Source organism: Myodes glareolus, chromosome 20, assembly GCF_982192425.1.
Source record: "Myodes glareolus chromosome 20, mMyoGla1.1, whole genome shotgun sequence".
Classification (NCBI taxonomy): Eukaryota; Metazoa; Chordata; class Mammalia; order Rodentia; family Cricetidae; genus Myodes; species Myodes glareolus.
In genome coordinates this window covers 49440285-49468260 of record NC_142045.1, presented here as the reverse complement: position 1 = coordinate 49468260, position 27976 = coordinate 49440285, and the positions used below count along the sequence as shown (strand labels likewise).

The 27976-nt window shown below is 39.0% G+C and overlaps 1 pseudogene; it reads left to right on the top strand.

Moving 5' to 3' along the window:
• The first annotated feature begins 9741 nt into the window (after positions 1–9741).
• On the top strand, positions 9742–25067 carry LOC125397519 (60 kDa heat shock protein, mitochondrial pseudogene; annotated as a pseudogene).
• Positions 25068–27976: the final 2909 nt, after the last annotated feature.

The following is a 27976-nucleotide window of genomic DNA, read 5'->3' as shown; positions in this document are numbered from 1 at the left end:
CCTTCTGCTCTCACTAAGAGGCTGCCTCTGTGTCCCCCCACCCCTGTGCTCCCCAATAAACTTATCATGTGAGTTTGCTGTATGGTGTGACTTTGTGGTGTCTTTTGACTCCAACCCACCAAAGTACTTTCCACCATTAAATCGTTACAGTTTTAAATGAATTTTACTGGTATGTTCGCTTTCTTAAAGAAGATTTAATGTTTTTATTCTCCTTTGTTTCTGTCATTTTTAATGCTAGATAAGAGTATAATATATATTAGACAGTGAAAATGTAAAACTTAATGTGAAGCTTCATAGCTTCCATGTTGAAAGCCAATCCTAACCATATAGAATTTTGTAGACAGAGGCTGCATGTTCTTGGACACTCAGACACAAATAATCACACAGAAACTATGTTAATTACAGCACTGTTTGGCCAATAGCTTAGGCATATTTCTATCTAGTTCTTATATCTTAAACTAACCCATCTCTATTCATCTGTGTATCATCAAGAGGCTGTGGCCTACTGTTAAGCATCCAGCATCCTTTTCCTTCAGCAGCTACATTGCATCTCTTTGACTCCACCTATTCTCTCTATATATCTCTGTTCAGATTTTCCATCTGGCTTTACTCTGATAAGTCATTAGCTGAAACACTTTTATTCATCAATAAATAAAAGCAAAACATATGCAGAAGGACATCCCACATCATCTCCCCTTTTCTATCAAATTAAAAAGGATGGTTTTAACTTTAGCATAGTAAAATTACATATAACAAAACAGGTATCAAGCAAGAATTATTTGTATTCCTTATTCCTATTATAAATGATTATCTATTAATCTGTAATTTTAATTACACATTCCATTTTAAATGAAGTATATAAACATAATACCTCAAATAAAAGTAGAAATATACATATAACAAAATTGGCCTTAAATTTGTATCAATAAACCAAAGTACATAACAATATAAAGTATTCAATTCTATTTTGTATCCCCCCTTTAAATGAAAATGAACATTTATAAATAATCATTTTGGGAATTTGGGCATTGTTTTCTCTAAACTGCTTCTTGTTGTTTGTTGGGCAAAGTAATTTTGGGGTTCACAGAAACCTTTCAGAGGGGTCTTTTTCCAACAAATCCACAGGTTCTCATCTTCTGTGGAAACAAAAGCAGAATCTCTTTTCCAAAGTAATATATCCTTAGACTCAAATTTTGAAGTCAAGATACCTTTAAAATATATGTGTTGGTTTATCTTAGTAGCCCATACAATAAAATTTCTCTCTGTAGTTAGCTCATTCACAGTCAAAAAATTCAAAGAAAACACAAAAATTTACATAATCCAGACTCTGTGTATTTTCTATCTTTATATGGCTTTTTTCTCTGTTACTTTTTAAAATTTGTTATCTTTATTTCTTTAATTTATGTCTGCTATACTCTTGTCTACATTCTTTTTCCTCTCTCTCCCAAGTCTAAAGACATTTTTTTAACACACTGTGACTCATTTGGAGTCATATTTTTGCCTGAATCTGTCTTTATTGCCTATCTGTAAACATTTTCTGACCAAGAACATCTTTTTTCTTGAAATACTAAGCATACATGGTGAGAACCAACTCCGTGGCCCTGCCTTTTGATTCTGCCCCATTCAACATGGCAGAGGTATGTTCACCACCTCTGCTAGCCATGCTCATTGCCCTAGTTCCAGGGACTCCGCAGATTTATGTCTCCATTAAGCAACTTGTAGCACTCTGTTCACAATCCCCATTTAAATGCCCATAACAGGACCTCCCAAAAAGGCAAGAGCCATCATGTTGCCAGTAGCCATTTGTTCCTCCAGCACAAACAAGGAAGCTGTCTCTTAAAGAAGCCACACAGGTTTTTACTGCTAATGCTGAGTCAGAAAACCTTCTCTTAAAGGAGCCATGCTTCTGCAGCAAACAGAGTCTACCTGAAAATATGCCACTACCAAGAAGCTGCAATTTACTCCTGTTTTTGTGTGTCTAGAAGTACTTTTTAAAAGCTTTTTAGACTTTGTGTGGCTGTGCATTGCCAAATGTTGGGTGTCATTTTGTAGACAGAGGCTGCAAACTTTCCATTTTGATATGAATAATGTTTAAATTTTCCACAATGAACAACAAATTTTCTTGCAGTGATCTTTGAAGTCTTCAGGAAGAAGATGAGGCCCCACAACAATGACTCTATCCAGTTGATATGATGCCATTATGCTAAAAGCACTACTTTAAGATCAGTTTGGGATTACAAACTGCTCAAGATGATTTCAATTTGGCTAGCTGAGATGGTGCACCTTCATATAATGTTCTGGCCAGAATTTTAAATAAGAATTTCAGAAAAACCCTACTGACTACTCAGATACTATCTGCAACTGTACCAGACAGTAATCTTGACATTTATCCATCAGTTTAGTTTTTACAGGATCCCATAGAAATAACATCAACTCCATGGCAGCTAAAAGTAATTCTAGAAAACAAAATCCCCTCTCCCAACAAAGTTTGTCCTTGGGGTTAGGGACACTACTGGGGGTCAGTTATAAGTGGTATAGGGTTGAGGGTGGAAATGAAGTAGGCTCAGGGATCTCTTTTGAAAAAAAAGGAATGGATGGGATAATAGGTAAATTAGTATATTACTTGTGGGCTATTATTTATATACAATTTACATTGGTATGTATTCTTGTATATAGATATAAATTCAAATTATATTTGTTATATTGAATATGCTCCCATTTCTGTTTACAGTATTTATACACCTAGGCAAAGTTATTTTGTCATATTGTATGCATGCATGTTTCTATCTCTACTTAAGATATTTTCTACACTAATGTAATTTTAGGATATATTTATCATGTTTCATGGCATTTAAATAACTTAGGATTCTGTTGATATAAAACATAATTGCTCTAGGCAGCACCAATCTATTTCTGAGAGAATGTTGAACACTGAAGACACTTCATTTGGAGCTTATTTTCTTCTTGGCACAACTGGCCTTTGGGCAAAGAACTGCCCCTGCCTCAACTCCAAACTGGACAAACAGGCTACAAGTAAAAATGATTGCCAAACCTTGCCAAAGCAGGGTAAGGCAGTTTTTCAAATTTTCCTGCCTCTGAAAATACTCTAGACCTTAGCTAAAGTTGGTTACCCTAATGTTGCAAATGAGACTTTGGGTGATTGCCCAGGTAGCCAGTTGTCTCCGTCATTTCTTGGACATCTTAGAAGTTGCTTGCTTGCACTTACTGTTTATTTCCCTTCTCAGGTCTTTTATGGGGTTGAAGAGTAGATAGTCATAGTTACTTTCCCTTCATGATTTAACCAAGCCATTTTTAATATAAGACTTAGACTCCTTAGGATAGGATAACTATTGAAACATTTAGCATATATTTCTTGTTTGGTGCTGTTTGTGTTGGTTGTGATTCTATTTTTTATGTAATTCTAATTTTTATGTTTCTACCTCTTTTTTTTCCTGGACAATACTCGATACTTGTTCTTATTATATATAGCTTTGTGTTAAGCTTAGAGCTCTCTTATTTAGACAAAATGGCGAGGTGTTTTTGGAACTCCTTCTGCCAATAGCCTTTAAGATACCAGTCCACTTTGGCATGGTCTCATGTACTATAAGTGCAAACAGAAAGCATGTGTGGCCCCCTTTTTTCTATTGGATTCAGTTCTAGTCCCCAGCATATGCGAAGAAGTGCAAATTGCTACCCTTACTATGAGTTTATCCTTAAATTAATAAACCCTTGTTATACTCTGTTCCAAGCTATTGTGGAACTCTTTGACATAACTACAGAATTTTGTTACGTTGTATAGTCTTTGGGTCTGGTTAATTTAGGTGTCTGGTGTTTTAATTTAGTTCAAAATTTTTTTTAAATAAAGTAAAAAATGAAACTTATAGTATATACATATATGTGTATATTTACAATAATTTTAAGTAAATTAGTAATAAAACAAAATTCAGAAAATTCCTGTTACAATTTATATGATTTTGATTATGAATCTTCACAGATGATTATTTTCATTTGATTTTTTTCTGGCATCTTCCCCTTTTCTAATCTTTATAACATTCTTCTGCCTCCTTTTCTTTATTCTTTCATTTGTTTCTCCTTGCATCTCTTCTATTTTCCCCTCTCCCTGCCCACTTCTTTACCTCTCCCATTTGTCACTTCTGCATTTCCCTTGAAAAATTTTCAACTCACAGCACATTCCACATTAGCTTTGCCACTCGCTGATATGTGTTAATCAATGCTACAGTCATAACTTTGCATTGATGTCAAGTGTGTTTCTGTCTCTGAGTGGTACCTGAGATTGAGGTCTTAAGTAGACTGCTGAACAAGAGACCCCAAAATTAAAATGGAAGAGACATCTAAATCAACTCACATAAATCATAACACTGCAACACCAGAAACATGAAAATGCAAGGCAATATGGCTCCTCCAAATACCATAATTCCTCAGTTCCCAAAATGAAATACTGAATTTGACCAAACACCAGATGTAGCTTTTAGAAATTCTTTGGTTAAAAAGTGGTCAATGACCTCAAAGAAGATATAAATAAGCAGATGCCTGAAGTAAAGAAATACTTCTGTGACCTAGAAAATGAAGACTAGCAATAGAGGGGGTAAGGCAGCAAAATAGTTAGAAAATCAGCAATCTGGACAGGCTAAGCAATGAAATTTGGACTTTGGAAAGAAACAGACAGTAATGTTCATCAACCAGGCAAGATAAAGAATACTGGAGATGGAGGACAAAGTTGAGGCAATATTGCATTCAAACATAAATAAAGAAAAAGATTAAATAATTAGTGAACACAACATCCAAAAACTGTGGAATATGAACAAGAGACAAAAACTTAAAGGTACATGCAGAGTAGAAAAAGAATTTAAGGATTAAAGGCACAGAGAATCTAGTCAATGAAATTGCAGCAGAACATTCCCAAGCCCAGATAAAGGACTGAATGAATACTCAAGCACAAGATGTATTCATCACCCCTAATGAACAGAGGAAAGAGTCTCCATGACACACTAAGGTCCGGATGTTTGGCATGCAAAGCTAAGAAACAGCATAAAAAAGATTAAAGATGAAAAACAATTCAGATGCCAAGACAGCAAAATAAGACCAAATAATCTAAATGCAAAGAAAGCAATACAATAATAATAACTTCCAAAAGTGCTAACATTCAGCAAAGCTACTTTTAAAAATTAACAGAGAAGAAAGAGAAATTTCAAATGAAGTACAAGTGGTGCTTATGTCTTGGAAGTAACCAACAGCTGTCTCACTGAACTTAAGGCCTTGGAAGTAACCAACAGCCGTCTCACTGAACTTAAGGCCTTGGAAGTAACCAACAGCCGTCTCACTGAACTTAAGGCCCACCCAAATAAGAGCGAAGTCAAGCCTAATTCTGAAAAGTTAACTTGGGCTACTGAGGTCATGAACCTTAGAAAAGAACCTACAACCACCACTTTTCTAAACCAGCATAGTTCTAACTACTTTCTTATTCTTATACCCACAAATAAGAGTACCTCTCACCCCTCATCTGTGAAGCATCTCTTTGCAGTAGAGACTATTACAGAAAACCATGACAGGTCACAATGCAGATGACTATTGGCAGTTGACAGCTACTAGGAGGAGAGAAGCTACTCATGGTTCAGCAGGTGCTACAACACCCATATACATATATACATGTAGCTCTAAATGGAGTCAGTAGCTATGAAACTTTAAGAAAGAGAGTGGGGAGCAGATAAAGTCCTGGAGCAGATAAAGTCCTGACTGAATGCATACTGTTGTCATGGGCAGGGACATGTCAAGGACCCCAATGCCTTAGACCCATGGGAATGGCAAGACTTTTCCCAATTCAGGCTCACAGGAATGGCAAGTAACATATTACAAATGAGTGACTTTTAGTAAATTCAGTGTATGCAGAAACTATCAACCACAGCTTCCTTCTCCTGGATGACTGTAGGCAGAAACTGCTCCTCTATAGAGACCTCCTACCTGGATTAGCTAATCGACTTCCTCCTCACTCATTTGTATACAATAAACATACCTCCTCGCTGACTGATTTATAGTAAACACTTTTGAGTTCCCAGATCTGGTGCATCTTCTTCACAGTGAATGACCTACCTAATCCAAAATCTTCTGTGAGTGTGTCTGAGTGTCTGTCCTTTCTTCATTCCCTGATTACCAGAGTCAAGTCAAACCCCAAATCATGTAGGCTGTGGCAAGAGAACATATGAAGTTGGGAAGTAAAGGTGGTGAAGAGATATGAGAGGAATTGTAGGGAAAGGAATGGGGAGTAGATTTCATATAAACATACTGTACACTTATATAAATATTAAATAAAATATTAAATATAAAAATGTGTAAGAGGCCTTAAAATACCAGGCATAAATTCACACTATTACACAGACACAGACACACACACACACACACACACACACACACACACACACACACACATACTTCACCATGATCTAAGCTCAGATTCTCATTGGGAAGTCTCTGGGTCATTGAAACAGCCTTACTCTAGTCTCCTGGGTGCCTAGATCTGAATTTGGAGACCAACTCCAAATGACTGTATGCTTTCCTACCTCTTGTACCTCTTAGGATGCTCAAGTTGTTCTGATACTTGAAACACCTCCCGCCCCCCCCACACACACACATGTCCTAATCTGTTAATCCAAACACTGGATTGTTGGTTTATATTGTACCTCCATAGACCATCTTCAATTCTTACCATTGACATCATGGTCACTCTTCAGCTACCTTGCCTCTGAAGAATTTTCTGCCTATATCATCCTAATATCAATATGTCTCAAGTTACATAGGATCTTTGGGCTGCCAAAAAACATTTAGTAGGGTGCTTGGCTCACAATGGTGCATAATTAATGTTGAATTAAATTTTAGCTCAAAGGGTACAATGTAAGATTAAATAAAAATTAAACTATGGCCCACAGATGGGTCCTGATATCCAACTGTTGTAACACTGGCATTTCCCTAATATTTTCTGTGTTTGGGTATTTTCTTGTAGGTATTTGGCATTTTTAAAACTTCATTATCTTTTTTATTAATTGGCTTTTATACAGAATGTTAATTGATATGAACACATTTATTCTATTTTTTTGGCTCAATGTTGCTTCATATTGGAAACCTATTTCTCTGATTATATGAAAGAAAACTAATTCTGCCCACTGAGATGACGAATGTCTCAGATAAAGAACAAGGCAATGCCCAAACAGCTGCAAAATTCCATCCTTGCACTCCATTTCCTCACAGAACATTCTTGGGAAATGAATGGAAATTTGCTCAAAAAGGAATATTTTATCACATACTTGACATTCAATAAAACATGGAAATAAATTGAAATTCCAGTTATTTTTTTCAGCTGACCAGATCTTCAACACCAAAATACTGCTGAACTTTAGAAAGCAAGGTTTAAAGTGAAGGTCTTTAAGAAGCGTCTCCTGCAACATTTATAAGTTAGGGTTCCTTAAGGCTCCGAGAGAAAGGTACTATTTTAACTTTATGAATCTCTATGAGGATGTTACATTTAAATGTGGTAGGACTGATCACAAAATATCTTGCACATTTAATTAATTTTAAATACAATTCTAATACATTTCTTATAAGAGTTTAATTAAATTTACAGACTAGCTAAATTGCATTATCTCCATTCCTTTTTAAATTTTAATTCTTTGAAATTAAAATATAATTACATTATTTTCCTCTTTCCTCCCTCCAACCCCTTGCTCTCTCAATTCAAAGCCTCTGTCAGAGGCACTGGAGCTCCATGGAGCTGGAGTTACAGGCGGTTGTAAGCCACGTCATGTGGTTTTGGGGGAGCAAACTAGGGTCCTCAGGAAGAAAATTACTTCTAACCACTGAGCCCTCTCTCCAGCCCTTCTTTTCATTTCTTAAACTGATGAACACTAATAGCAACAGCATTTTCCAAATGAGTCATGAAATGAAACCAGCATCATCCGGTCAGAACACCCTCAATTTATTAATAGATTCTCTATCAGGGTTCTCCAGAGAAACCGTTCCATCGATGTGTTTATCAAAAGGCTGACACTGTCTGCCAGTTTACCTCCCTACAGTCCAGATAGCCACAACCTCAGTATGAAATCATGCACTGTAGCTAGCCGGTCAGAAGGGGGACTCCCAAATGACCTCTCAAGCAGACAGAAAAATCAAACATCTCTGAAAGTCAAGAATACAGCATCCTTCTCCCTGGTGTGCAAGACATTTACTTTCTGGTTATGTTTTGCTTTAATTTATGAAAATGATTCCTTGCTTACATTATTGAGTTACTGGAGCATTCATAAATATAAGTCAGACACTGAGTTGATGATGGGCAAAAGTGGGAAAAATAAGCCAAATGAAATTTAGCTTAATTATGCATTAAAATGTGCTTATGAATTCACAGTTCAAACACAAAATACATTATGTATGAGTTACATTACTACTTCGATGTCAAAACCAAAATGTCCCAGAGTTCACAGGCAGGGTTGTTATTAAACACAAAAACTCCAAGACTGATTATTCTTGATATTAACCATATTTCAAATTTATCATAACTTTAATGAAAAAAAATTCTATTTTCCACCTAAATCTTTGACTACTTAAATCTGTGATTACATATACTTTTGCTGAAGTCACATGCCATGATTTTGAACCAATATCCTCTAAATCTTGGGGAGTAGGTATCTCTTGGCGTTATCTAGAGGTTTGGGGTAGCCGAAATTAGTTAACTTTCACGATGATGCAATAAAATACCTGACAAAAGCAACTGAATGAAGGAAGTTTATTAGGCTCACAGTTCAGAGACACAGACCACCAGGGTGTGCGTGCTGCCGAGCTTTGTGTCAGTTTGACACAAGCTGGAGTCCTTTGGGGGAAAGGAACCTCAGTTGAGAATATGTCCTCACCAAACTGGCCTGTGGGGAATTTTCTTGAGTTATGATTGATGTAGGATGGCCCAGCTCAGTATGTGTGGTGCCACCCCTAGGCAGATGGTCCTGGAAGCTGAGCAAGTCGTGAGAAGCAAGTCAGTAAGCAGCACTCCTCGCCTTCATGGTCTCTGAATCAGTTCCCGCCTCCAGGTTCCCCCTGATTTCCTTCAGGGGCGAACTATGATTTGGAAGTATAAACTGAAATAAACCCTTTACCCTCCAAGTTTCTTATGGTCGTGGTGCGTTATCACACCAGTAGAAACACTAAGACAGAAATGGGTACCAGTCTCGTGGGATACTGCTGTGACGGGCCTGATGATACACTGGGGAGAACTGTAGAAGGAGTTTGGAACTTTGAATTAGAAAAGTCCTTGAGCGTTTAGAGCTTAATGAGTTGTCGTGGGGACTCGCAAGATAATGCGAAGAGCAGCGTAGATGGCGGAGGCCTGCTTTGTGAGGTTTCTGAGGGAACCAAAGACTATCAGGGACATTTATGTGATTATTTGAATTAAGAACTTGTGGTGCTGGCCTGCTAAAGAGGAAGCATCTGCTGTGATTAATAGATTAGCACCACTAAAGTGAAATCTTTGCTTTGCTGGAACAATCAATACTTTACATCTGGGGATGATGAATCCGCTGTGATTAAGAAGAGATCAGCATCACTGAGTCAAAATATTCCGGGATACGTTTCCTCAGGGTCAGCGTACACAGGCTACGGTGCAGAAGAGGCCAGGATTGTGCCTTGTGCCGGCAGCCCAACTTGGTAGTGTGTAAAAGTTTCCCAGCTCAGACTGGTTTTGAAATCATGAAGGAGTCATGGAGAGCAACTGAGGCTTGGCACCAGGAGAGACCAGGAGAAGTCATTGCTGAAGATGCAGCCTCGGCTGCAGTAGAAAGCCCGGGATTAAACGGACCATGGAGAGGAGCTGAGAGCAGGTATTGTGTAGCAGGGTCAGAGGCCCTGAAGAGAACCCAAGAGTAGCTAGCAGTGAGAGCCCAGCCCAGTTTCAGTGAAAAGTCCAGCATTTTGAAGATACCAGTACTATGAGATGACTACCAAGAACAGCAGCTGTTGTGGGTGGAGCTAGCCTGAGTCTAGGAGACTTGACTGTCTGTTTCCAAGCTCACTTAGGGCTCAGAAGATTTCAGTGGCTTTCTGATTCTCACACGGAGACCCTGGGTGTCTTGCTGCCTGCCAGGCTGTAGTTGTCCTCTGATCTCTGCCAGCTGGGCCTTTGCACAGGCCAATCACAGTACAGCAGCTCCTAATTAAAACCAGAGACTGGAGGCATCAATGAAGATAGGCTTACATATGGGTAAGGATAGTTAATCATTGGGTAATTAATTGACTGACTGATTACATATCTTGTTTCTTCTGGGGAAAAAAATGCTGAGTTATCTAGAGTCTCCATAGATAAAATATGCACTGGGTGAATTTTAACTGAAGGCTTTTGGTGGAAGAGTAGAAAAAAATTCTATAATGAGCAATAAACTGTAGACTGAGGCACACTGTGGCTGAAACAAAGAGGATTTTATTAGTTACTTCTCATCACTATGACCAAATTCTGGCAAGAAGCTCCTTAAAGGAGGAGGGATTCATCTTGGCTCACATTTGAAAGGGCTACAGTCCATTATGGTAGGAAGGTAGAAGCCTGCAGTTGACATTCTCATTACCTGGTGCCGATGGGGAAGCAAAGGGCGGACCAAAGCGGAGCTCAACTGTAATTCTCAAGGACTACCTCCAGGGGTCTCTGTTCACCAAGTGGGTTCCACAGACCTTGTCCAACCTGTAACCCATGCAGCCAGGGAGAGCTATGGATGTAGCCGAATGCAAAAACCAAAAACCATCAGCTTATTTAAGACATTGCAGCATCATTTTTCCATTTTTATTTCACATATTCCATTTATCTCAGTAGGGATAGGGGGTACCTGTGTCACCGTGTGAATATGGAGGTCAGAGGACAACATGTAGACATCATTTCTGTCCTTCTACCCTGTGGGTTCCGGGGCTGAAACTCGGGTCATTAAGCTTGGTAACAAGCACGTTTACCTGTTGAGTGATTTCATTAACTCTGCAACAACATTTTTTAATAAGTCTATTGTGCAGTTCTCAAAGATCAGTTTTGTAGACAAAAGCATCGTGTCTCAGTATGAGCAGAGACAACCTCGTGAAGGAGCAGCGGCAATCTGGGACCCGGTCTGCGGGGAAACAGTTCCTATTCAAGACACAGCAGGGATTAGAGGGTCTGGCTTCAGACTTCTACAGGCCAGGTAACCTTCAAATGTTATTTTAGTTAATGGCAAACCTCATGTTGCAGAAAGGACTGCGGCTCTCCTTGAGACCCAGGTGGCTGGAACTTGTAGAAGAGGCTGTGGACAGCTCTTTCAGAGAAGGACAAAGGACTTCAGGGGGAGAGCGTTGTCAAATGAAAGAAAGTCAGCCGTCATTAATAGTCTTCCTTTTAAGGCAATGAATGAAAGAATATGCTTATTCATCCATTAGCTATTCATTTTCTAAAAATTATCACAAAATTTGCATCTTAACACACACTTGTCTTAGAAAAAGGACGTGGGTCAGTAATCACAGCACAAGCTCTTTGATTGTTTTAAGGACATCTGGAAAATGGTCATTTATTCAAGAAAAATCAAGTGAACATCAGTAAGAAAATCAAGTCCACACAGCCGAGTCTTGGATTGCTCACTTCTATCCTCTACCCTCAAACCTAACCTGTGATGGCAGGTGACCCAGGATGTGTTTTGCACACCAGTCACACAGTCCCATGTTGCAGAGGTTTTATTCTGGGTATCGCTAACAGGAACCCAAGCTCTCTGTCTTGGGGGTCCCCTGGGGATCAGAGGCTGTGCCCATGAGATGGAGAATGTGGAGGCCACACCTGAGGGACATGATGAGAATCCTCTCCTTCCTCTGTGCCCATGAGGAACAGGTCTCAGCCCCAGGTCTGGTCAGTGGTTTTGAGGTCAGGACCAAGGGGTTTCCTGATAGAACAAGGAAGTTCCATGTTTAAGAGTTTTGATGAGGAAGTGATCTTAAAAATCTGAAGGATTGACCATCCCTACAAGGCTCCAAACTCCCTACCTCTCACTCTCTCACTTTGTCAATCAGAGCAGAAAGGCTGAGGCAATGATGCTCAAGTGTAGATGAGATCTTATTAGAGAAAGAAAATACGCAACTGGACATCATCAGGACAGCCAAGCAGTCCACAACACTATATGAGTAAATTCCATTCCTGACAAATATAAAATGTGAGTAACTAAACACACACACACACACACACACACACACACACACACACACACACACTTCTTCTTAGGGCATTTACAGGGCAATGTTTCCATTTAATTTTAAGACTGCTTCCTTAAAGGGAAAAAAACTTATATTTGGTATTATACCATATTAGTTTTTACTTAATTATGAAATGTGATTTATTAAGCCATAAAGGTTCTTCACTGCCTATATTACATAGTCAAATCCATATTTCAGGCTGCTCATAACCAAGAAACAATTTTCATTTATTCTACATTTATAAAACTAAAAAGTAAGTTTGCTTTTATATTAATATTAGCCTAAAACTATACTCCATGAAAATTAGGGTCCTTTGTGGGAAAATCGGCAGCAATCCAGCAATTATGACTAGTCAGGCACAAGCTTTAAAGTGTACAGAGTATGATGATAAGAGAAGAATAAGGAGGATTCTTCAAAGGAGTCTCAAAGGATTCCCAAAGTTCCAGGGTATCCCACTGAGCTTGGCAGAAGCAGCCAGGGCCCCAGAACCATTTCCCAGCCAGGCAGTGGTGGCGCACGCCTTTAATCCCAGCACTCGGAAGGCAGAGGAAGGTGGATCTCTGTGAGTTCGAGGCCAGCCTGGTCTACAAGAGCTAGTTTCAGGACAGGCTCCAAAAGCTACAGAGAAACCCTATTTCAAAAAACCAAAAAATTAAGAAAAAAAAGTTTCCATACCACTATCCCAATATGCCCCCCTCAATTCTAGACCCCTCTCTCAACACTCTCCCCCTCCACCACATCTTCCCCCCCCCCGCACCTAATCACCTCACTCCATCCCGCCCAACCCCAGACCTCCCATAAAATCATTTCTATTTCCCCCTCCTAGTGAGATAACTGCACTCTAGAGCCCTCTACTTTACTTAACCTCTCTTGTAGCATGGTTATCATTTACTTGATGGCTGCTGTCCACTTATAATGGACATGTTTGTCTTTATGGATCTGGGTTACCTCAATCACACAGGATAATTTTTTTCTAGTTTCATCCATTTGCCTGCAAATTTCTTTATGCCACTTTTTTTCGCAGCTGAGTAATAAATACTTCATTGTGTAAATGTACCACATTCTCTTTATCCATTCTTCAATTGTAGGACATCCAGATTGTTTCCAGTTTCTGGCTATTATGAATAAAGCCACAATGAACATGGTTGAGCTAGTGTCTTTGTGGTAGAATGGAGTGTATAAACCTTTGGGTATAAACTCAAGAGTATTAAAGTTGGATCTTGAGGTAGATCAATTCCAAATTTTTTGAGTAACTCCACACTGATTTCCAAAGTGGCTTATGGGTTTACACTCCCACCAGCAATGGAGGAGTGTTCCCCTTGCTCCATATCCTCTCCAGCATGAGCTGTCACTTGTGTTTTTGATCTTAGACAATCTGACAGATGTAAGATGAAATCTCAGAGTCATTTTGATTTGCATTTTCCTGGTAGTTAAGGAAATTGAATATTTCTTTTAAGTGTTTCTCAACCATCTTAGATTCTTCTGTTGGGAATTCTATTTATATCTGTATCCCATTTTAATTGGCTTATTTAAGTTTTTTTGATGTCTGGTTTCTTGAGTTCCTTATATACTTTGGAAATCAGTCTTCTGTCAGATGTGGGGTTAGTTAAGACCTTTCCCCATTCTGTGGGTTGCTATTTTGTCCTATTGATGGTGTCGTTTGCCTTACAGAAGTTTTTCAGTTTCATGGGGTCCCATTTACTAATCGTTGATCTTAGTAACTGCTCAATTGGTATTCTGTTAAGAAAGTCATCTTATCGGCCAATGAGTTCCAGGATATTCTCCACTTTCCATTCTATCAAGTTCAGTGTACTTGGTTTCATGTTGAGGTCTTTAATCCACTTAAACTTTAGTTTGGTGCAGGCTGGTAAATATGGATCAATTTGCATTCTTCTCCATGCAGACTTTCAATTTGATGAACACAACTTATTGAATATGATGTCATTGGTCCAGTGTGTATTCCTGGCTTCTTTATAAAAATTCAGAAGTCCATATGTGTATGGATTTATTGCCAGTCTTCAATTCAATTCACTCAGAATGATTTTTTTCTAGTTCTATCCACTTGCCTCAAAATTTCATGATGTCACTTTTTTAAACAGCTATTTCCATTGTGGAAACGCACCATATTCTTTATTCATTTTTTCTGTTGAGAGACATCTAAGTTGTTTCCAGTTTTTTACTATTTTGAATAAAGTCACAAAGAACATAGTTGTGCAATTGCCCTTGTGGTTGGGTTGATCAAGTGTCCTTGATCAGCAAGTCTGTTTCCATGCCAGTACCATGAAGTTTTTATTACTATAGTTCTTAGTATAACTTGATATTGGACATGGTGGCACATCCAAAAATTTTTTATTGTTCAGAATGTGTAACAGGAGGAGCGGGATGCTTGTCATCCCAGCCACCCGGCTATCTTACACCCGAAATAGTCACACAGAAACTGTATTCATTTAAACACTGCCTGGCCCATTAGCATTCAGAACAGGGACAAGACATATTACCCTGTACCTATACTTCATTAGAGCTGTATATGCATGCAGCCTGCCAGCTTTTGCCAAACACAGGAGAACTAAGGTAGTGGTAGGTCACTGCCTAGCATGTACAAGATCTGGGTTCAGTGTCCAGTGCCAGAATGAAAGCAAGACAGAGACAGACAGACAATATAGCACACCAATACAGATATAATTATATCTGTATTGTCATAGATATATGACAGTTTTCAAATCTGGGATTCTAGAAGAATCCATAATTCTACAATGTCAGTATGGACCTATGAATCAGATCAACCATGGCTTAGATCCAAAGCATTCACTTTTAATTATATAAACTTTTAAAATATTGATATAATAACCAATGTTTATAATATTTTACATATAAATATTACAACTGAGAAATTTTCCTCTCACTTTGCGATACAATTTTCTTCAGATTCCTAATGTGCATGCATGTAGCCTTAATATGAGGGTCCTTAACCATCTTCATGGAAAGTCACGTTCATCCCTGTGTGGACTGCTTGATGTTATCCTCAGAAATATATCCTGAAATGCAAGTTCTATTTACTAATCGCTGATGAGAAACTACTCAGTGAACATTTATCACATAATAATAATAATAAAGTTAAGGATATTAATAATGTCATCCAGAATTCTGACTCCAAAGTTAAAATTCAAATGTTTTTACTATGAGTTAAATTTGACATTTTGACTAAAATCTAAGATTATATTCTTTGATGTTTCCTCCAGTTACCTCCAGTGGAGATTGAAAACCAAATGACTTCTTCCCCAATTCTGTCCTTGTTTTTCTAAATGAAGCAGGGACCCTTAGAGAAAAAAGAAAAGGCATTTCACTACAGGAGTGAACTGTTTCTTCTTCTTCCCACAGTTGTTTTAAGTAAGCTTGTCATACTCATGCATTTTATCTCAATAATCCAGTCATTTAGTCATCCTATATTCCTGGACACCTACTGCATGAAAAGTGACATGAGAGAAAAAATTATCCTTTTTAATTTAAGGGGAAAAATGGACAAGGCATGATGGTATACACCTTTAATTCCAGCACTCGTGAGGCAGCGTCAGGTGAGTTCAAGGCCAGCCTGGTCCATAGAGCAAGTTCCAGGACAGGTAGAGCTACGTGGAGAAACCCTGCCTCAAAACAAACACACACACAAAAAAAAAATTGGAAGCAAGAAGTGAATCTAAGTTCAAACTCGGAGTTGTCTAAAGCTGGTATGTGTTCTTATGCAAGTGCTTTAGCTACAGAATGAATTTTATGTAGGACGTCCATGCATAATTGAATCAGACAGGCCTAGCAGATAACTTTCAGGTCATGTTGGGTTTTAGAACGTGCAAGATATGTGGGTGAATGAAGAGAAATATTTTCGAGAATCTCTTCTTTGCTCAAAAATGCCAAAGGTCTGGGCGATTTCTTAGCATAAATATGTGTATAAGCAATGCTCTCAAAATAAACAGAGCCAGATCCCAGACCCCATGTCTTAGTTCCTCTTTATCGCTTGGTCATCTTCTTTGAACCGACCTTTCAACCTAACTGAAATATAACTGAAGTTGATCAGTTTGGAAATGAGTATATACCCATAAAGCCATTGTCTCAATCAGATAATGATTGGTCACTCCCACATTTATGCCTTTAGTGCACCAGCAAACCATATAACCTTTGCAACTGCTGCAAAAACCATTGTAAACTGAAGGGTTTGTAACTGTATTGGTGTTAACCTCTCTCCTCTGGAAGCATGCAGGGAACCTTCTAGTACTATGAACACTAATCACTAGGAGTGAAGGCTGTCGTTAGGTTCTAAGTCAACTTCTCAGTGTTCAATGAGATATGTAAGTGTTATCTTTAGCAATAGGGCCCCTCCATCTGTTTGTGGAGAGCAACCAATAGCCTCGCCAACAAACAGAGTTGTCCAAGCTCTTTGACCAACAACTCAATTAACGTCTAGCTCACCCATCAGAGAGGCTTCCACCTGCAACAGATGGAACAAATACAGAGACCCACAACTGCGATATGTGAAGAGTGAGAGACTTTGGAATAAAGTCCTAACTGGACCCATTTGGACCCAGTCCTAAATGAAATGTCTCCAGCAAACCTCTCCTATCAGGCCTAGGGAACTTTGCAGAAGAAGAGGCAGAAAGATTCTAAGAGCCAGCAGGAATGGAGAACACCAAGGACTCAATGCCTTCCAGACACGACAGGACTGGCACACATATGAATTCACAGAGATAATGACACTGCAGAAAGTCTACACAAGTCCAAGCCAGATGGGGGACCAGTGCTGAGAGGAGGGCGTGGACATGAGCTCACACCCCTAACCAAGAAGATATCTCCAATTGGCTAACACTTACAAAGTAAAAATTAGATTCTTTTTATTTTTTCCAATGAAGGCTCACTGGGAAAAAAAAACTCACTTAAGGGCAGGCCCATGCCCAGTAGTTGGCAGCCAACTCAAACTAACTCAGGGGTTATTTTGGAAGTTTTTTTTTCTTATAATTCTTTGTCTGGGTCTTTTTAGTCGTCTTATGTGCATATATTATTGTTTCTGATTTTGCTTTATGGTTTTTCTATGTGTCTCTACATTTATAAGTAATTCTCCTGCTTTTTCTTGTTTTGTTTTATTTTCTCATGGTTTTGTTGTATTCTGGTCTGGGATTTTTTTGTTCTGTTTTTTGTTTGTTTGGGGTTTCTTGCCCACTTTCGAAAGAGAGAAAGAAGGCATGGAGTTAGATGTGTGGGAGGCAGAGGATCTGGGAGGAGATGAGGGAGGAGAAACAGTGCTCAGAATACATTATAGGGAAAAAAACTGTTTCTATCATAACAGGACAAGAATATCTAAGAGTTGAGCCTTTCTGTGAAGATCTGGAGTTGATGGACCCATTTGAATAGCTAAAGGTCGTCTAATAATATACACACGTGAAAGGCAAAGTACAGGTCGGGCACCAACTCACTACTCTGCACAGGAAACGTCCTTGGGGTGGAACTGTAGGACTGACACTGTTCCAGAGAGTAACCCATAGAAAGATGGTTCAGAGCAGTGGTTCTCAACCTTCCTGATGCTGTGACCCTTTTATACAGTCCCTCATGTTGTGCTGACCCCAATCATGAAATTATCTCTTTGCTATTTCGTAGCTCTACTTTGGTACTGTTATCAATATTAATGTAAATATCTGTGTTTTCTGATGGTCTTAGGTGACCCCTGTGAAAGGGTTGACCCCCAAAAAGGTCACAGCCCACAGGTTGAGAACCTCTACTTTAGAGGGAAAAAAATAGTACGTGTATTCTCAGTACCTCGTTCAAGGTTCAAAAGTTCAAGTCCTGTTTGTGGAATACAGTAATGAAGACCAGTGCTTTCTCTATTTGCTAACGGTCAGCGGTTGTAAAACAGTGATGTGCTTTGCCTTCCCAGCTGGGGTAAGAAGATGCCGTGCACTGCACTTTCTGAATAGCAGAGCTTTCCTCTCACAGCGTTAGAGGCTGGAAGACCGGGACATTAGCAGAGGCAGGATCTTTGGAAATTTTCTTTTTGCTACATGCTTAGCAATATTTTTTGGTCTTTTGAGGCAGAGTTTCTCTGTATAACAGTCCTGGCTGTCCTGGAACTCACTCTGTAGACCAGGTTGGCCTTGAACTCACAGAGACACGTCTGCCTCTGCCTCAGAAAGACAGTGCTGGGATTAAAGGCGTGCATCACCATGGCCCAGCAATGGTTAGCGCTTCTTGATGTCAGTTCATCTGCAAGAAAATGTGCCTCCCTTTAGCTTCACTCATGAGCAAAAACATCACTCCCCTCTTTCACATGGGACTTTGCCTTTTATTCCTTTTTTCTTTTTTAAATTTTTCTTTTTTAAATTTACAATTTATTTTTATCACAATCTTTTACCTCCCCACTTTCTCCTAGATCCTCCATACCTACTCAACTTTAATTTCATGTTCTCTCTCTCTCAGAAGAAGAAGAAGAGAATAAAACAAAGACTACCAAAAATAAAGCAAACTAGAAATAAGAAAATAAATAAGACAAATACTACCAAAACAAACAAAAGGCCCACTAAAAAAATCATGGAATCTCTTCTGTGTTGGCCAATTGTGCCAGGTATGAAGCTTTCCTAGAGTGTGGTTGATATAGCCAGTGATACTCCATTGAATAATAATGATTTTTTTCCATCCCCAGCAGGTATCAATTGCAAATAGCTTCTTGGTTAGAGGTGGGGGTTTATTTCCACTTCTCCCCTCGGCGCTGGGATTTTGACTGGTTTGAACCTGCTCAGGTTTGCACATGCTGGCATAGACTTTGTGAATTCATATGTATGTCAGGCATGTTGTATCTGGATGATGCTGGTTCCTCAGAGTCATCCATTTTCTCTAGCTCTTGGAATCTTTCCTCCTCCTTTTCTGCATAGCTCCCTGAACCTTGAAGGGAGGGATTGGTAAAGATAACCTATCTCTCTTTAGGACTGAGTACTCCAAAATCTCTTATACTCTGCACCCTGTCCAATTGTGGGTCTCTGTGTTAATTTCCATCCACTGCAGGAGGAAGCTTCTCTAATGAGGCTAAGTGATGCTCTTACCTGAGTCCCAGCATAGTGTGACAGCTGTGGGTTCTGGCAGAGAGAGGTTCTGTGAGTTGGCGGAGTCACAAGGGACTGGAAAGGACACCAGGAAGAACTAGGGGGACCCTATACCTTCACCAAGAAGCTGAGTCCCTGGTGGAACAGGAGGGGCTTTGGACCTCACTTTTTGACCCTATCATAATGGATATTGGGGGTCAGCATATGAATTGGCAGGACTCCATCATTCAAAGTGCAACAGTTAGCATTTCCAAATTCACTAATTTCATATCAGTTATATTTTAATATTTTGCCTCCTCTGATAATAATGGAAATTCCTTAGTCTCAATAGTTATTAGTTTTCAAATGATTAGCATGGGAGGAGTAAATTCTGTAAGATGCCACTTTCTGTCCCTTAGTAATATTGCACTTCTTTCCTCATATTTTAGGGAAGAAGGGATATTCAAACCAAGGGTACTTTGCACATCCCCAGTGTCGATCAAAACAATAACTAATTATTTGGGATATACATTTGAGAAAGAGAGTGAGGGTGAGAAGGGAAAGCGAGGGAGGACAGAGATGCCAAGGAATGCCTTTAACCCAATTTAGCCTCCTTTAAAAAGATGTTCTGCTGATTCTTCTTCAAATGGTTATTGATGTGTTGGCAGTGTCAATGCCAAAATTGATATTAAAAAGTTGTACAGTTACTTAATTCCTGAGTCATTACTTAATTTTTTAAACATCCATAAAGATACAAGTCCAACACTCTTTTTTTAGCAATTAGAAGATGGAAGGTTTGGATGAATATCTGACAATGTTCTAATCTAATGAAATTCCACAGGAGAAGTGTCTAACGCAAGGAAAAGTACTGTGATGTAACATCAAACAAGGCAAGATTGGAACCACAGCAATGAACCTCCCTTCAAAGACTTATGAATAAATTAGTGGCAATGATAAACATCCTTTTCCTATTTTACTATCTATGCCAACCCATCCTTCTGTAAGGAAATAAGAATCATTTGTTAGGAAAGATGTAGGACTCCCCATGGGTGGGGAGGCAGACAGAAAAGCCTCGGATACATATATACACCAAATCCAAGTAGGGATGTGGTAGAGTCTGGGACCATTCTGCCTCTAGAAGACAGTCTTTAACTGTGAATGAAATTCTACACTGAATTTCAGCCTCTGTCTGAGGTGGTCCTAATGCTTCACTGTCACACCCATGCTGGGCAAAAACCAAGTGGCTTCTACCCCACACTTAGGAACAAAGCTTTCTCTCTAGAAGGAATATAGAGACCCAGGGAATCACACGCATATGGGCAATTACTCACATAGACCTAGAACATTCTTCACTACTGAAATTAGCACCGAATAATCAATCTACAAGTAGTGCTCCAAGTCAAACAAAATCCCCAAACAGCCGCATTCCATTGGTGCTGCTCATTCACATTTTACAGGTTTCACACTTTTGTTCAGATTTGATTTACAATTGTATTACTATTTTCTTGTTAGATTGTAAGGGTTTATGCCTACTTATGGGAAATTTGTCAAAATCAAAATGAAGTTGCCATGGCTAAACTTGGCTGAACAGAGGCAGGCCATAGATGGTCCTTATTCATAGTTGCTTGCATCAGAAACTGTGACAGAAGATTCCAGAAAATCTCAACTTACTCAGAGTCACACAGGTGGCCAACTGGATAGACACTTATAGGCATTTATATCAGACAGTCTCCACTAATGATCTGGCACCACTTCCCACAACAGACTCTATAACCAGAGCCTTCTGTGTCTCACAGCAGCTTACATAACCCTCCTAATTCTGCCTCTCAGAGCCCAACTTCCTTCTGGAAGCCTGTAGGCTTGCCATGGCACAGATTCCCGTGTTCTGCCTCTCTTGAATCAGATCTTGCCTTTGCAAAGCCCATTTCTCTGTGTTTCTTTTTAGGTTGACTCATACATATTTTAATGGTGTTTAAACTTTAAAAAACTTTTCTATGTACCTAAAGAAACATACAGACAGAGAAGGGAGGCCAAATAACACCAAGGTTGTTTATAAAGTCTCAAAGTATCTATTGTTTTATATTTACCTAAAATTATTCACAATATACATTGGTATGTATGTATACATACACACATATGTATACATACATATATGTCTTAAAGGAGCTTAAACTACTCAGGCTGACATGCTCCCCACCAGAGAACATAGATTAACAAAAACTCTAGTGCCAAACACAAGAAACCTCCTTTCAAAGGATTGGTCAGAATAGTCCCAGTAACTCCCAGGGCAGTATTGATGAATGTAATGATGTAGCCCTTTGTTGCTGAACAGAGGTTGAAGGTCTATGACTCCTGCTGAAGAAACCACACACTTCGGACACACAACTTGGATGACTCGAGCTGGATCTGACCTGAGAGCCTCCTTGCTGTTGGCTAGCTTCCAGGATGCTAATATGCATGCTGCCAAGGGAGGGAGCAATTAGAGAGTCCTACCCAGCTGCAGAACCTGGAGCAATTAGAGAGTCCTACCCAGCTCCAGAACCATGGCTACTGCCAGCATGACAAGGTTCTGTGCAGGTCTAAGAAGTAGCATTCACATGATGGTGACATCCAACAACCATCTAACTGCACTTAAGGTCCACTCAACAGTAAGAAAAACATGTCTGGTACTGAAAACCTAGCTGACTTCCCAGAACTAGTGAGGTCATGGACCTTAGAAAAGAATCTACTACTGTCAATATGCTAGACCAAGCTAATTCCTTACTACATTCTAAATCTTATCTTCATACCCACAGACAAGGTTAGCTACTACACCCCTCATTAAATAAGTCTCTCTTTATAGTAAGTGGAGACCACCACGAAAACCACAAGTCAGCATAATCAGAGAGAGGTCAACAGTTCTGGGGATCCCAGCCCCAACAGATGCACCTACATTCCAGTCCCTACAGATACATCCCAGGGATTGTCATGACTGGAATGGAATGGAGGAGATTATAAGAGCCAGAATACCAGGAAGTCTGCTGGGAAATGATCTCTCCTAGAAATGGCTGTGTAAACGAGGCCAGAACAATAGTAATATCAATGGCCATCTCAGTGTGAATGGACACAGTTTCCCAGGGTACCACATCTAAGCAAAGAACTGCAGGCATCTATTGCATGATAGAAGGATAATTAGTGTCTCCTAGTGACGAGACCTCTTATTGGTTGTTCAATATGAAGTTATCAGCCTTGAAATCCTAGATAGAAGGATAATTAGTGTCTCCTAGTGACGAGACCTCTTATTGGTTGTTCACTATGAAGTTATCAGCCTTGAAATCCTAGACACACAAACAAAAATCAAGCTAAACAGTTTATTTGTATATGAGTGTGTGTAAATATACAAACATGTGTATGTAACAAATATAATTAAAGAATAATAGGCAATTAACTGGAGAGTGGGAACCATGAGAAGGGTTTGAGAAAGGGTAGCTGGGAGTGGCTGGAGGAAGGAAAGGGAGGGAAAGTCATGAAATTCTATTTCAGTTAAAAAACTTTTTAAGAAAGAAAACATATGTATTCTTAGTGGGTTTGGCTTTTCATTTGGTTTCTCATACAGATCTATCTACCGGGCAGATCTGCCACCACCAGGCTATTTACCAGAGAAACTGCTGCAGCCTTACAGGTAATAAGAATAGGCTCTAGGTTACACACCAATCTCTATACGCCTGGTTAAAATGCTTCTTTCCTGAGACTAGAATCAATTCCCATTGGATGTGGGACTGTTAGCCTCATGGGTCAAACAAAAACGCTTCCTTACCCTGCATCCTAGTTTGGTTTCTGTTGTAGTGATAAAATACTATGACCAAAAATAATATGGGGAAGAAAGGGTTTATTTGGCTTACAGTTCATCAAAGGAAATCAAGGAGGGCAGGTGTAGAGAGCCACATGATGCCACACCTTACAGGTGGCGCTGATTCCCACCTTCCACCTTCCCAACGGTGAATGCTCTCAGGTGTGATCAACTCCATATATGGCTAATGCTAAACATCTGGCTTGCTTCCGTGTCTCTGGACCTATCTGCATTTCCCATGTGACTTGCTGGGGTTGGCTACCCAGAGGTTATTTAAGCTGTAGACTGGCTTTTCCCCGGGGCGAGAGGTTGCGAGAGGTAGCGAAAGGGTGAGAAGATTATTCAAAGGTCCTGAATAAACTGCTGTTAAGAAGAGTCCGGTGTTGTGTCTTCATTACTGATAAGACAGGTGCAACAGGCAGGAACCGGGAGGCAGGAACTGAAGTAGAGGCCATAGAGGAACTCTGATTACTAGCTAGTTCTCCATAGCTATCTCAGCTTGCTTTTTTTTAATGCCACGCAGGAACAGCTGCCCAGGAGTGGCATCTCCCACAACGGGCTAAGCCCTTCCATATTGGTCATTAATCAAGAAAACACTTACATGGTCTTGCATTAAAACAATCTGATGAATACATTCTCTCAACTGAACGTATTCTTTCTTCCCAGATGACCCTGCCTTGTGTCAAATAGAAAAAACAAAAACAAAAACAAAAACAAAAACCCAAACACCTAAGCAACATACCATGTCACATTATGCGTGATCCGTACTACAATACAGGCTGACCAGCCACCACGTACATATCTAAACCGAGAGCTCTGCAAAGTGAAATAAATTTCCCTGATGCCACCAAAAAATAAAGACTTCTGCCCTCACTCACTGTGATAATCAGACTTGATTCATGAGCTCCCACCAGTTCCCAGTAAAAAAATTTGACTATTCATAGTCTTGATACAGATAAGACCAGTGTCCAGGGCAAAAATACAAGTTTTGGTGCAGATAGCTTAGCCTTATTGCTCAAGGTGTGGACCTTTTAGTCAATACTGCATCAGTCACAATGGGGTCAAAGGAAGAATGGTGGTTATAAACAGAGCTGAACAAGTCCCCAAGTAAGAAAACATGGTGTAACCTTCACAAAGTCAATTGATTTAATGAATAAATATAAAGCATTAAAGCTAACTTGTTCAAAGTGTTGCCAGTAACACACATGAAGAGACTGGGGATGACACCACCACTCACTACTACTCTTCTGGCATGTTCTGTGGTCAAAGAAGGCTTTGAGAGGATCAGCAAAGATGCTAATATACTGGAAACCAGGTGAGGTATAATGTTGCTGGTGACACTGCAAATTGCTGAACTGAAAACACAGTCTAAACCAGTGACAACCCTTGAAGAAAATGCTCAGCATGCTGCAGTTCCTACATATGAAGACATCAAAATGGAAACGTCATTTCTGAAGCAATGAAAAGGGTTGGAAGAAAGGGTGTCACAGTGAGAGGTGGTGGGAAAACACTGAATGATGGATTAGAAATCATTAAAGGCATGAAGTGTGATCAAGGATCAATACACCCAAAGATCAAAATGTGAACTGCAAGATCTTCTGTTGCATGAAAAGAAAATGTATAATATCCAGTCCATTGTACCTCCTTTAGAAAGTCTAGTGGTCCTCAGAAGACCCTACTCATAGTCCCTTAGAGATGTTGATGGAGAATCTCTAAGAGCACTGCTTTTTCATAGGCTAAAATCTGGCCTACAAGAAGGGTGCTCTGACCAACTTTTATGCATCCCAGCCTTGGATTCACTAAAGTCTGCTAATGTAGATCAGAAAATTGGTATAAAAATTATTAAAAGAGCACTCAAAATCCTGGCAATGACTAAGAATGTAGGTCTTGAAGGATCTTTGGTAGTGATAAAATTCTGCAAAGTTCCTCTGAAGTTTGTTATGTGATGGCAGAAGACACAAAATAATCCCACACTAGTTCAGAATTGTGTATAATAAAGGGTTATTTATTTAGGGAAGACTTACAGATCACTATCCTAAATCACAATCCTCTGCATGAATGGGAACAGGAACAGAGTCTAGCAGACAGTAGTGAGAGCTGGAAGCAAGAGAGAGAGCAGGCTTTACAGCCACAATTATAGTATAAGAGACCATGCCCAAGTGGGCTGGTATCTTAAATGCTATTGGCTGAAGGAGCAGAAGAAGCTCCCACAGCACCTCCCCTTTTGTTTAAATAAGAGAGTTTCAAACCCGATATAAAACTACTTATACTAGGAGCAGATATCACATATAAGATTAGAATTACAACCAGCATAAACAATATTAAGCAAGGAACATATGCTAAATGTTTTAATAAACATTCTATCCTAAGGAGTCTATCTTGCATTGGAAATGGCTTGGCTAGATCATAGGAGGATGGTAAATATGACTATCTAATCTTGAAACCCCATAGAAAGTCTAAGCAGCTTCCAAAATGTGCAGTAGATGACAGAGACAACCGACTGCCTGAGCAATCACTCAAAGTCTTATTTGCAATGTTGAAGCAACCAACTTTGGGTAAGGCCTAGAGTAACTGACAGACCACTTTTAGAGGCAGAAAGTTTTTCAAAACCATCTTACTCTGTCTTGGCAAGATTTGACAGTCTTTTTTCTTATATCCTACTTATCCAATCCAGACATTGTGCACTTTGTTAGTGGTTGAGGCATGGGCAATTTCTTGCCCAAAGGCCACTTGTGCCAAGAAGAAGACAAACTCCAAGTGGAGTGTCTTTGGTGCTCAGCATTCTCTCACGAATAGATTGGTAATGCCAGGAGCAACCATGTCTCATGTCAACAGAACCCTAAGTTATTTAAATGCCATATTCTACAGATATTTGAAGTGGTTGAAGGTTACCTATCTATGCAGAATAAAATCGTTATGTATCTAAAAAACCTAATTAGTTGACTAAAAGTATAACAAACATGGATGACTATTGACCTATAATACTTAATACCTATATAATGTAAAGATTAAAACTTTATATCAGAATATTAAACAATCTTTAAACAACTGTGTAGTAAAGGAAGACAATGATATAAAAATGTAAACAATGTATAAATATCTTAATCAGAGGTGGAAATATGTAATGCAATATGACAAATATATCCTAAAATTGTATAAATATACAAAATGTCTTAAACAGAGGTAGAAACATGTATGCATACAATATAACAAAATACCTTTGCATAAGTGTACAAATATTGTAAACAGAAATAACAAATATAATTTGAATGTGTATCAGTATACAAGAAACCATGTCAGTGTAAATTGTCCATAAATAATAGCTCACAAGTATTCACTCTATTAATCACTATTATTAGTGTAAATAAGTTCACACTAAATTACTTATTATCCTATTCAATCTTCTTCCCCCCCCCCCATTTTTTTGAGATCTCTAGGCCTTCACAGTTTCCATCCCAACCTCCAACCCTACGCGAGTAATAATCAACCCCTAAATGGAATCTCTAACTGTGAAGACAAACTTTGTTGTGAGAAGGGATGTTACTTTCTAGAATTGCTTCCTGCTGCCATAGGGGTGATATTTTTTCTATGGGATCCTGTAAAAGTAAAATGATGGTTAAGTTTCAAGATTGCTGTTTTGTATAATTACAAATGGTCTCTGGGTAGTCGATGGGGTCTGTTTGTTTGTTTGTCTGCTTGCTTATTTGTTTTGTAGTTCTTACTTGGAGTTCTGGGCAGACGATGTAAGAATGTGCACCTTTTCCACAGCTGGTACCCAAAAACCAGTCTCATAGTAGCATTATCAGCATCATGACATCATATCAACCAGGTAGAGTCATTGTTGTGGGGCCCCATCTTCTTCTAGGAAGCTTCAAAGATTACTGCAGGAAAATCTACTGTTTATTTTGGAATACTTAAGCATTATTTATATAGACATATATTCAATGAAAGATATGATATAAACAAAATGGGCATGAAGAAAAGTAAAATATTTTCTTAAAATCTATATTCTTTCTGTCCCATACCAGATGTCTCCTGACAGAAATTCTCAATTTTTCTTTTAACAACAAGCTTGGATTTAGAGAAGGATAGCCATTGTCCAACTCCAAAACCAACTCATATTTTTAAGTAGAGATGTATACATGTCCAAATAATCAAATTTTACCATACAGATAATACAGCATCATAAGGCGGTTTCTCTTTGCTTGCTGATTCTTTCTGGATAGCTATCTTTTTACCTTTCGGCATCTATATGTCCAAGGTCTCTCTACTCTTTGAAGATGAATATTTTCCTGTAAAGACAAGAACAGAACCCAGCCCCAAACTTTATGAGGTTTTCTTGCCACCTATATGATTGCCACCTCTGTGGATGTCATTTCTCTTTCTCAAGAGGTTTCTCTTTTTCAAACCAAATCTTTATCAATTTTGATGGTATTCATAGCTTTTCTTCCCCTGTGGAAACAAGAGCAAAACCCCTTTCCCAACATAGCACATCTCCTGGTTTCCATTGTGAAGTCAGCACATCCTTGAAATATATTGACTGATTTAATTCAGAAGTTTTTTTTTATATTATCCAATGTTTATCTGATGCTGTTGTTCCTTTCTCATTAGCATTAAGAAAATTTAAGGTTAATAAAGCATTATGCAATCTATTTCTGGAAATATTTTTTATCCCTTTCTGTTTGTTTAGCATATTCTTTATAGGTTAATTTAATCTTTCAATAACTGCCTGACCTGTAGGATTGTTTGGTATACCTGTAATATGTATTATATTATAATAAGCAAAAAAAACTGTTTCATTTTCTTAGACATATATGTTGGACCATTGTCTGTCTTTATTTGTGCAGGTATACCC